At 32.9% G+C, this 11,402-nt stretch overlaps 1 protein-coding gene across 1 annotated transcript in view; it reads right to left on the bottom strand.

The window, feature by feature from the left end:
• LOC118737393 (Y+L amino acid transporter 2) overlaps window positions 1-11,402 on the bottom strand; it is a 19,515-nt gene that overhangs the window by 3,959 nt on the left and 4,154 nt on the right. The window lies entirely within an intron of this gene.

The following is an 11,402-nucleotide window of genomic DNA, read 5'->3' as shown; positions in this document are numbered from 1 at the left end:
GAGACCCATAATGGCATTCGTTGTAGGGCTGCAATGAAATATAGGGCAAAAGAATTAATTAATCAATGCATACAAACACACATACATATGTACATACATACTGACATATGTAGATTTTTTTTTAATGAAATTGTGCACCCATACAAAACTAATGAGTTTGCAGTCGGTTTCATACATACTTTTAGGAAGCATAAATAGATATAGCGAAATGCACACATACCTATTTACATACGTATACAGATAAAATGTCGATAACTGGGTGCAAACCAGCCCAGTGAGAAAACTAAATGATTAGTAATGTATATACATATGAAGTGATGTATGTATGCCCTTATTGTCGATACTTTACAAAGTGCATCATTGTTTGTAAAGGCATGTTTTACGAACGCACGATTGAGAGAAATAGAGATGGCGTACATCGCGGTACCGCTAATCCGCTCTTTGTGAATTCGACCGAATCAGCTGTATGCGTGACGTCATCTTGGTGCAATTGTTGATTGAGGAAAACCAAATAACGATTTAACTGGGTACTGTTTAGTTATTTGCCCAATTATTTCGGGCTATTGCGTCCGCATGGGTGATCCGATCAAAAAACTTTTAAACACACTTGTAGTCATGGGTCTACACTTTATTGTGAAATCTAATTTTCTAATTTGTGGTCACTAATTTATTAATAAATTCGATCTGAAAAGTTCACTTTTTTTTGAATTTCGGAGTAAGTTCTACGCACAATAAATGTTGCATACCTTTGAGGTGTTCTGCACAAAAAATAATGTTTATCGAGTTTACATTTCCGGCGTCAAAAATGCTAATTTTAGACCATTTTCGTTTCGAGGATCAAGTGCGACTTTTAACAAAGTGTGAACTATGCTCTTTCAAGCTAAATCTAAACCACACTTTGCCAAAGATTGAAATGGAGCTTTATTTATTGTGATTACAAACGCCCATCGAATTGGGAATAGAAATCTTTTGAATTGAAATGGTATATCGGTCAGAATCATGGGAATTCGAGGGATGAGAGCATCTTCACCTTTGAAAAGCCTCGTTAAAATCTTTGCTTCCACTACGTTCTTCATCAGCTTCTTAACTGCGAGTGTGCTGTTGCAGAGTTTTGGCGGATTAATATTCCGCAGCATGATAATTGCCACACCTATTTTCAATTTCAGTATGTGGTTACCCCACTTGGAAAATCAATCGAGTTCAAAATTTCGATTGTTCGAGCATGCGGCAATTGTGACCATAAAGTGGTGCGCTGACTTCTAAATTCTGTTTTTTTTCTCTGTTTTGTAAAAATGGCGTATTCTTAATAAAAAAAATAAATCAGTTGCATCTGCTTTGTATATTGCGGGCTCATTTTGTGCAAATTTCTTGTTGTTTGAAAGCAAAAAACTTGTGTCCAATGAAAACTCACGCATTTATTTAGAAGTTTGAGCGTATAGTTTTTTTTATTTTTCGACGATAACTGCAACGTGCTATGTGGAGTTCAAGTTTCAACAGTTTTCTTTTTAATTTTGTTACGTAGAGGTTTTTTTATTCCCTTTTTGGTTATTGTTGTTTCCGACAGGGTGGGTGTATGATGTATTATGGTTTTTTTATTCATTACAAGTAAAATTGGTACAAAATAGTTATATTTGTTTAAATGAAAGCTGCGAATTTACATAATTTATGTTTGGAATGAAATTTTATAATTATATGTACAGCTCGCAACAAAAGATAGCACCTTAACATTTTGATCAGTCTTGACTTTTTTCTTCTGTTGTTTAATGTTAATTTTTTCCTATAAAACCACAAATTTCAAACTTTATACAAAAATTATAAACATTTCTTAAAATTTTGATCACAATTCAATGGTTCTTAATTTGGGTTTCTAGAAAAAATTTTGTTATGCAGTTTACAAAGTAATTTACAGAGAAGAAAGTGCATAATACCGTCAGCTAAAAATATTCTGAAAATCAACAGGATCTTTTAGCAACTTCTCACTTCCACCTTATTGTACTAAATTTTAATGAGCTACAAAACTAAATAACCATTTTTTTTTCTAGAAATCCAATTTGAAAACCGTGGGATTGTGTTCAGAAGTTTAAGAAATTTTTATAATTTTTGTATAAAGCTTGCAATTTGGATTTATGCAGTTTTTGTTAGACAATGAGCTATACTTTTATACGAAAATAATGAAGATTAAATAAGTAGAAGAAAAATAGTCAAGACTGGTCAAAATGTTGAGGTTCTACTGCTTTGTCGTGGGCTGTATTGAACTTTTAAGTTTTTTTTTTTTTAATAAATTTATACTGTCATAGCAGTTCGCCATTTGGTGACATAAAATACCTTTCGTATTCTTCTCGTATGAGTTTTGCTTGTGGTGGTATATATCGTGGCAAAGATTCCGTCATCGGACTTCATGAAAAATTATAATTTCAATACAAATTAAATTAAAAGTTATGTTGCTTCCGAAAACAAGGATATTAATTTCAGTGATTTTTGGACACATAAGGAAGCAAAAAAGTAAATTATTAATAAACAGCCTAAATATTGATGTGTATTGTTCATTTAAATTGCCACACAAGAATACAATAAATATTGCCGCAATTTTGAAATTTTCATTGCCCCATGATTGCCAATCGAGCTATCACACGATTGCCGCACACGGGCCGTATTTGATTGGGCACAGTAAGCACAATATCGGCCTCTCTTGCCGCATGAGTCAATGTATTGTGAAATCACACGATTGGGGCATAAAATGAGGCAATAATTGGTGTATTGCGGCAATCGTGGGAGCCCAGCTTCATACACAAAAAAAAAAATAGTTCGTTCACTGAGCCAATCGTGATTCCTATAATTAATTTGAATATCCGGAAACATTCTTTCGAGCAGTTCTATGTAATTTTTTCATCGAACCGTTGCCACAATCTTATAAGGAATGTTCTCTTAGTTCCTCCTGGCGCATCCAAGAAGAAGGTCATTTAGCATTTGCATCTTCTTATTTGGCGCTGTAACCGCATAAGCGATTTTAGCAGAGTTCGAAAAAGCACGCCAGTCGATTCTCTCTGTGCCAACTTACGCCAATTGGAAATGCCACGCGAAGCCAAGTCCTTCTCTACATTCCATTCCTTTCCTTTTCATTGCAGTGGGCACCTCCCCCCTTCCTCTGCTACCACCAGCGGATTGCGAGTCGAATACTTTTAGACCTGGAACGTGTTTCCCATTCGAACGGTACTCATCGTTGCCAACGGGTAAGAGCCTGTAAATCTTCCGTAAGATCTTTCTCTCGAATATTCCAAACACCGCCTCATCGGATGTTGTCATTGTCTATTCTTCTACGCCATATACCAGCTTGGGCATGAAGCCAGGGTGAAAAGTCATCGTGACTTATAGAGTGTGGTTTTAGTACGTCGAGAGAGAACTTTACTCCCGAATTGCCTACTCAGTCCAAAGTAGCACTTGTGCGCTATGCTGGTTTTTAACCAAACGAAATTGTTTACTTTCTCGAAATTATAACTGTCAACAGTGACGTGGGTGCCAAGGCGCGATTGCTCTTACGCCTTGTTTGTGACAAGAGATAGTTCGTCTTGTCCTCGTTGATCACCAAACCCAATCGCTTTGCTTTATTATCCATCTTGGAAAAGGCAGGACAGACTTCGCGGTTTTTGTTACCGATGATGTCGATGTTATTGGCATACGCCATAAATTACACGCCCTTGTAAAATTTGTTCGTGAGTGGTTCAGTTCTGTAGCTCCTAATATCTTAACATTTGCAATATGCGATCACTTTGCTGAAAACCCGAAGCAGCTCATCTAATTTAGCAAAAAAAAAATCTGGAAATATGGGTATTGATAGGTAGATGTATATTTCACTAAGGTAGATTCTTAGAAATTTGAAAGTCGGGAAAACTCTACGCTACGCTAAAGCAGACACATTCTCTTTACTTGCAATATGGTACATAGTAGGCTATGGCGACCCCAAGTGAAACTCTTTATGATTGAAAGTTAACTATTTTATGTTAAGGAATGGTGACAACAATTTTAGGTTTTTATTAAGGGATATACATATTTATGTTTTCGTTCGGTATGGTTTTTTATTATTTTATTTTTTCATTTGTAAATTTGTATACCAACACTTCGTTGATAATATAATCACTTCGTTTAATAAAATTTTGTAAATTCTTTCTTCATTTAAACTGTTCGGCTTTTGGATAAGTGGAAACATAAAAAATCTCTAGTAAAGCTTTCCCTAACACTTTTCTTTTGGAACCAATTATGTAATATATTTTTATTTAGTTCCAATATTTGCAGTCTTTACATTTAGGGCATAATCCTGTTGAAAAAATTTCTTAATCAAAATTTTTCAAATGCCTTTAGTTTGGTACCGATATTGTAACATTTCATTTATTTTACCAATTTAATTGAGTTAAATTTTCAAACAGGTGGCAACCCTCCTCAAAACATATTTTCAACTGTAGGTCTTTTAAAAACTCTTTAATTTGATACCCATATTGTAATGTATCATTTATTTTATCAATGAAATTTAGTTAAATTTTCAAACGGAAATTACAACAAATATGTACATTACTTTGACATTATGAATCACCAGCTTCTCTGGTAACCCCACCCTTATACGAATTCGCCTTGTTTGCTACCGTATGGGCATAGTTTAGTTGAGGCACTAAACAAAACTCGTAAAATTGTTCCATAGTTTAATTAAATAAAAGTAGTGTTAACAGTAGTTAGCATGCTTGAGTAATTGCTATATTAAAAGCAGTAGTTGAAGGCGAGAGTTTAATTGAATTTTCACGCGTCCAATAATTTTTGTCACTCATTCATGAAGGCGCAATATCCATAGTTATATTTACAGCAGTCTATTTGCTAAGCTATCGCTTGTTTTCTAGAAGAAATGTATACTTCAAAAAGTCATAAACGAGGGAAATTGAATATTCAAGTTTTTAGTTAGAGTAAATAATAATAAAAAATAAAAACATATAAACATACAAACATAAAATTAAATTCAGAGGACAAAGGTATGATGTATTACATTTTTTACTCTGATCAAACAGTTATTGTTTTCTATGTAGTCATAGTTGTTAGGCGAAGTGCAAACGAGTAAAATTACAAGAAATGCAAATTTAAGGCTCAATTGACAGATATACTTTGAATTAATGGATTTAATGAAAAACATAAAGCAAATACCGGAAGCCATTTTGCATACGTATGAATTTATGTATCTCAAAAACAAAAAAAAAAATGTTTCTCTCAGCAAATGAGCAATATTTACATATGTCTGTGGGGGGTGTATCATACCAAAACGGATGGGATTCACACACTTCATGTCTTTGATTTGTTTAAAATTTTTAAGGTTGATGCATAAACATAAATAATAAATAAATCAGAATTTTGAGCTTGATCAATACATTTTTAAAATCTTTATAGCACAAAAACAAAAATAAATCGATTTAATAGTTTTCCAATTATCTTGAGAACGGGGCGATGAAAAAATTTGCAAAAAATCACACATATACACATCAAAATTCTCTATGAAAGGAAATATTTTTCAAATTCTTTTCTTGAAAAATGTTTCACATACACATTTTAGTTAAAAAAAAAAAATAGTTTTTAAAAATATGACATCTCAAAAGAAAAACTTGAAAAAATCACAAAGGTTGCTCTGAGCCATGGTACAATAAAAACAGGTAGAAGCCAAATTGACATCAAACCTACAAAAGTCAAAGTTTTCGGGAGAGTAAAAATAAAAATGAGCGTGTGTAAGGAAAAATAAAAAAATTACATTTCGCTGGTTGACGTTTTTAAGTAAATTTGAAGTTTTGTATTTATTTATTTATTTTATTTAGTTAAAATTTGTTAATTTATATGTTCTTTTCTATTTTTTTTATACATTGAAAGTTTATATTTATAGTACCTGTTTTAGTTTTGTATAATATACAAATGTATGTATAAAGCGATATATGTACTAGGCATAACGTTGGGCAATCAATAAAACAACGGAACACAAATAATGATTGCGACATTCCCTGTAATGCATTTTCAATAAGTTTGGCTTTCTCCAACTCTGTCTTGAGTGCTGAGTTTTCACCCTCCAGATTTTCAATTCTTGACTTCAGCAACAGAATTTCGAGTTTGTAGCTGGATTGTTCTCAGTCTCCACTAAACGCCTTAAATTAAAAATATTTCTATAAATATATCGCGTTTTAACAATGCTTACTCAGTTTGTGAAGCGCGATCATTTATTAAGCTTTCACAACTTGATTTATGAGTTGCAGTGTTGTTGGAAGGACTTTCCGGCATAAGGGTCATAGGAAGAGCACTTGGCATCAAACGTGCCTTTCCTGTACCTCCTGGTGCATTTATGAAATCTGCTGCTTTAAAATGCTTAACGCACAGCAAGGCATTTCGCTGCAGCTCTACCCCACATCTGCTTTCCCAACGCTCCTTACGCCGAGGGCATTGAGGCACGTTAAAAAAATTAGTGATGTCTGCATTATATTTAACACCACATAAAAAACAACGCTTCAGGTGCTGCATTTTTAACACATACACTAAGTATAAACCGCACAACACTACAAAAATGCAAATTTAATTAAAATTTGTTTTTAACGAACATTCAAAAAAAACAAACGACATGACATTTTAAGCGTAACGAAATATAGGAAATAAAATAAAATCAAGTTGAAATTTAAAGGTTTGGTTCTCATGAGAGCAACGTCATTTTGGCTTCTACCTCATGGTACAATAAACACAGGTAGAAGCCAAATTGACATCAAACCTACAAAAGTCAAAGTTTTCGGGAGAGTAAAAATAAAAATGAGCGTGTGTAAGGAAAAATAAAAAATTACATTTCGCTGGTTGACGTTTTTGAGTAAATTTGAAGTTTGGTTTTTATTTTTTTTTCTTTAGTTAAAATTTGTTAATTTGTATGTTGTTTTCTGTTTTTAATTTATGAGTTGGAGGGACTTTCCGGCATAAGGGTCATAGGAACAGCACTTGGTATCAAAAGTGCCTTTCCTGTACCTCCCGGTGCATTTATGAAATCTGCTGCTTTAAAATGTTTAACGCACAGCAAGGCATTTCGCTGCAGTTCTGCCCCAAAGCTGTTTTCGCAACGCTCTTTACGCGAAGGTCATTGAGGCACGTTAAAAACAATTACTGGTATCTGCTTCATATTTAAAACCACATTAAAAACAACCCTTCTGGTGTTGCATTTTTAATACATACACTAAGTATAAACCGCACAGCACTACTCAAATTCACATGTTAATTAAAATTTGTTATTAACGAACATTAAAAAAAAACAACGATATGACATTCAAAGCGTAACGAAATATAGGAAATAAAAGAAAAACAAGTTGAAGTTTAAAGGTTTGGTTCTCATGAGAGCAACGTCATTTTGGCTTCTACCTGTATTAATGTGCCTTGCTTCTACCTGTATTTATGTGCCTTGGCTCTGAGCATTGCGCAATATTTAAGTATAGTATTGTGGGGTACACTCTACAATAAATTGAGTTATGCATTTTGTTTTACACTGAAGTTTTTTTTTTTTGAGATGGCATGTTTTTAATAACCAATATTTTTTATCGAAAAAAAAAGAAAACAATTTTTTTAAATATTTATTTTCATAGAGAATTTTGATGTGTGTATGTGTGATTCGGTTTTAATTTTTTCCGCGCCCCGTTCTCGAGATATTTGGAAAAATATTAAATCGATTTTCTTTTGTTTTTTTGTGCTATAAAGTTTTTAAAAATGTAGTAACCAAACTCGCATTTCCAATTTATTTATTATTTATGTTCATTCATCAACCCTAAAAATTTGAAACAAATCAAACACGTGATGTGTAAGCCCCGTCAGTTTTGGTATGGAACACCCCATGTACACAAGTATGATTAATAAGCACATATGCGCATTACATATGTATGTACATACTATGCAAATAAAGCGGCAATATATAACTGGAGCATTTTAAATGGCACATACTTTTTTAAATAATTAGCATCAAACCAAAACAAATAAAAATTGATCTTTTTTGTCACCTTAAATGGGTTGGAACTATTACGCTTTCAACATCGTTAAGATTAAAGATGTACTTTGAATAAGTCACTTCAAAGTTTTTTTTTACAAATTAACACAGAATCGTAATGTAGCTTATTTTACACTTACACTTACTACTTTGTCAAGACGTTATTAAAATTGACGATAATTTATTTAGCGGTTACGGTATCATCAATAAAAATATAAAAGAAAAACTTTGAAAGAACATTACAACAGCACAGAGCATGATACCAACCTTTTCTAGTAAAAAATAAGAATAAATCCCTGTACATTAGGGTGCGGCACTCTCCAAAAAAGAGTCGGTATTGTTTCTTCATGAGAATTATACAATTTATTATACTATAAGATTTCCGCCAAAATAATAGAAACGCCTTATTTTGACCAGTTTTGCTATATTTCTTATGGTTATGTAATATTTATTATTTTTGTTTTTTTATAAAAATGCAGCCCATTATCTAACAAAAACATGTAAATGTTTATTTCAAACTTTGTGCAAAAATTATAGAAATTCTACAAAGTTGCATCTAAATTTTCAACTTTTAAATCAGATTTTTAAGAATTTCTTCTGGTACGCAGTTTTAGCCCTTTACATTTTAGTATAATAAAGTGTAAGTGAGTTGAGCCAATTTGAAAATATGTATCTTTAAAAATAGTGTCTTCAGAAATAAACTTAGCTTTTAAAAATATTTTTCCAAAAAAAATGTTTCAGAAAGAGGAGTTTAAGCTTTAAAGTCTGCATAAAAATGTTATTTTCAAATCGGTACAACTTACGTAAGTCTGCATACTTTTTCAAAATATTTTGGCGGAGGTTTTAAAATATAGTAAGTTTTATAAATCCGGTGGAAAACATCGAATTTTGTTTGATGACGCACCCTAATGTATGTACGTTAGGGTGATTCAGAAAATAAAAATTGTTTCCAAAATAAGTCTCAGAATATATGAGCTCTTAATATTAATATTCAGCCTCATTGCGTAGGTCGTAAATTAGGCTAAATTGTACGCCTCGACAACATTGGCATTAGGTGCGTGTGTGTACTCGTATTGAGCGGGCAAAATTATCCAGCAGCAAAAATTCTGAGCAAAAATCTAGCAGCATTCGTCCTCAAAGAGACAAAATATCCACAGAAGTACGAGAACGCAAAATTTGTAAAAACTTGCAACCTTCAAAACAGCTGATCACTTACGTCCACAGTTGCCACTGCTTGGCATTTGGCAATTTATTTTCTGCTTGGTACATTTCCTCCAATTTGGCATTTTATACAATTGAGTAGTTTAAAATACAAATCAATTATATCGGAATAAATAAGATCCAAATAAATTTACCCGCCCTAATGTACATACATACATACATACATATAGTTACCTTAATATAGAGAGGCCCTAACTCATATAGTTACTGAAATGCAAAAAATGTGGAAACTTATAATTCGATGAAATCATCATAATCCATCAAAACCGGAATTTTGGATTTTTACTTAGTTACGGCTTTTTGTATTTCAACGACGATTCCAAGTATGAAGTTTTATAGTCCATTCAATTTTAGTATGACAAAATGCAAGTTTAAAGTTGCTAGAAAATCGCGTTGATTTTTGGAATTTTTTTTAGTGGAAGGTGCTGATCATTTTGCGCCATACAAAAAATAATTGTCGAATATACTTTGTATGAAAGAACTTTCGTGAAACAAATTACCAAAAATCAACGAGATTTTCTTGCGAATTCAAATTTGCATTTTGTCATACTAAAATTGAATGGACTATAAAACTGCATACTTAGAATTTTTCTAAAAGATCTGAATAGAAAGTAGCAATTTAATGTGAAAATTTATTGAATTTTCCTGAGTTTTGCACAAAGTTTAGAGATTTATGTTTTTTGGTGTAAAATTAACTATATTTTTATATAAAAAAAATCGAAAATAAATTAGAATAAAAACACTTTGCATATATTGCGAAAAATTCACTGTGCCAATATTTTTGTTTATCACTGTATGTAGGTATTGATAAATGACCGCATAACATCAAATTTGCTGTCAACGAAAACGTCGATGTTTAAACGTTTGTAGTGCAGCATATGACAGCTCTGTACTTAGAGCAAAAAAATTGTACGAATTTGTACCAATTATCATGATGAAAATATTATCCAGCAAATTAGAGCACAAAATGACAGTTCTTTTGGAGAGAAGTTGCAAATTTTTGCTAAAAAAATTGTTGATTGTAGCACATGGTTGCATTTTTGTCGATAATAATTTAAATAAACTTGAGCAATTTTCGAATGAAAATTGTAAGTAAATACTTGTTAACTTAATTCATTTTATTAATTCCATAGATTTGAAAGATACTCGGCTAAAAGAACTGTATTCCTAGTCGGAAGGCATTTGCAACCAGAGTCGATTTAGAAAACCCAACAAATACTACAATAAAGGGCACCAGCTGGCTGGGAAACTTGCAAATGCCTGTAAATTTTGGTTCGTGCAGGAATTTGCAAGTCTCTCTACGTGAGAGAGAACATAAGGGAATTTTTTCTTAAGAGCAATATAGATACACCACAGAACGAACAAACGATCGACCGCATCATTTCTATGTCGAAGGCCGCAGCACTAAGTGGCGCAGTGCTTGAAATTTCAAGGCCTTCGGCATCTTAGGCAGCAACGTCCACCCCTGACAATTTGTCAGCGACTGACATGCCAGCGCTATTGGGTGTTGTGCGTACACCAACGGTTCGCAATTCAAGAGGCTCTCTTATTCGGTATCATCCCAACGTTTGTTGACGCACTACTCGCTACTCCAGAGCCCACTAATTCCATCAGTAACAACACAAAAAATCTCAAATGAATGACAAAAATAGTAAACCACATTTGACGGTGATGCCCATTTGATATACAGTGTACCAAAATAAACTAAAAATAAAAAAATTCTGAGGAAAATATATAAAAATATCTTAATATTTCATTTGACAACGCTGCTCTAGACGACTACAACGTAATCGACGTAAAGTCTACACGAAGGCGATCGTTCGACTTTTCTTAACTTTAAGCGGACGCGAATTCGCCTGCAGACGAATTGTTCGTGTCTCCAATCGTTCGAGATACATGATAATGCTGGAAATTCCGCCATGTTTGACAATCCGCTTGTGCGGTGTATTTCATTCTTTTCTCTCCGCTTTTTTGAGTTATGGCCAAATTCTAGCTGGATTTTCGACGAAAAAACCTAATACTTTTCAACAGATGTAAGAAATTTAGTCGTTAGCAAGAGTTACCTACTGGAATATGTATAATTAAGGCATTCGGAAATTTATGTCGTTTACCACTTTCATGGAATAACCCATAAACTTATGTAAATATTTACAAAGAAACA

This window comes from Rhagoletis pomonella, unplaced genomic scaffold, assembly GCF_013731165.1.
Source record: "Rhagoletis pomonella isolate Grant_MI unplaced genomic scaffold, Rhpom_1.0 Rhpom_scaffold_00004, whole genome shotgun sequence".
NCBI lineage: Eukaryota > Metazoa > Arthropoda > Insecta > Diptera > Tephritidae > Rhagoletis > Rhagoletis pomonella.
The sequence above is the reverse complement of the archived record's forward strand: the minus strand, read 5'-3'. Positions and strand labels throughout refer to the sequence as shown.